Source organism: Rousettus aegyptiacus, unplaced genomic scaffold, assembly GCF_014176215.1.
Source record: "Rousettus aegyptiacus isolate mRouAeg1 unplaced genomic scaffold, mRouAeg1.p scaffold_m13_p_5, whole genome shotgun sequence".
Lineage (NCBI taxonomy): Eukaryota > Metazoa > Chordata > Mammalia > Chiroptera > Pteropodidae > Rousettus > Rousettus aegyptiacus.
Genome location: NW_023416308.1, coordinates 113,903,153 through 113,903,788, shown reverse-complemented (window position 1 = coordinate 113,903,788; position 636 = coordinate 113,903,153).

The window sequence follows — 636 nt, the reverse complement described above, 5'->3', positions numbered from 1 at the left end:
TGCCGCGTTGTGGCTCGGGTGGGTTTGAGAAGTGGGGAGCGGGCGGGGAGGGGCGTGGATTTCTCGCGCAGCCTGCAGGATCAGGCTCTGCCGAAAGGCCTCTGATTCCAGTCCACAGAGCCCCATCTAGATGGCGTCGGAGCCGCTCCCTTCCTGCCCCTCCCCCTCGGGGCCAGGTGGCACGGCACTTCCCTTTCCTACCCTGGTTTTCTGTCCCGGGCATTTTCGTGCTGGCCTCTTCCTGAGCGGAGAGCGTGGGCTGTGCAAAGCCGCAGAGCCCCTCCCCTCCCCGTCCCCCCACCCCCAGGCAGTGTGCACACTGCTGCCACCTGCTGGGCTGAGGAGGACCTCTGCTGTCAGCCTGTCGGGACCCCCAGCTGGAGTCTGCCTTCCTGGCCAGCTTCTACACCAGATGGAAGGGCAGCGGGCTGACGGACTGGCTGAGGAACCGAGTGGTCTCCCACCATCGCTCAGCCCGCCTCCCCGCCAGCTCCCCCGGAGCTCCCCTGGTCATGGGGCCAGGGAGGGGCCTCTGCTTTCAGCAGGAAGGGCGGCTGCGGGGCGGTCAGGAGACCAGGTTTCTGATGGACCCTCCAGTCAGCCCTTCTACTTTTCCTTCCCTGCAAGGTGCGGGCG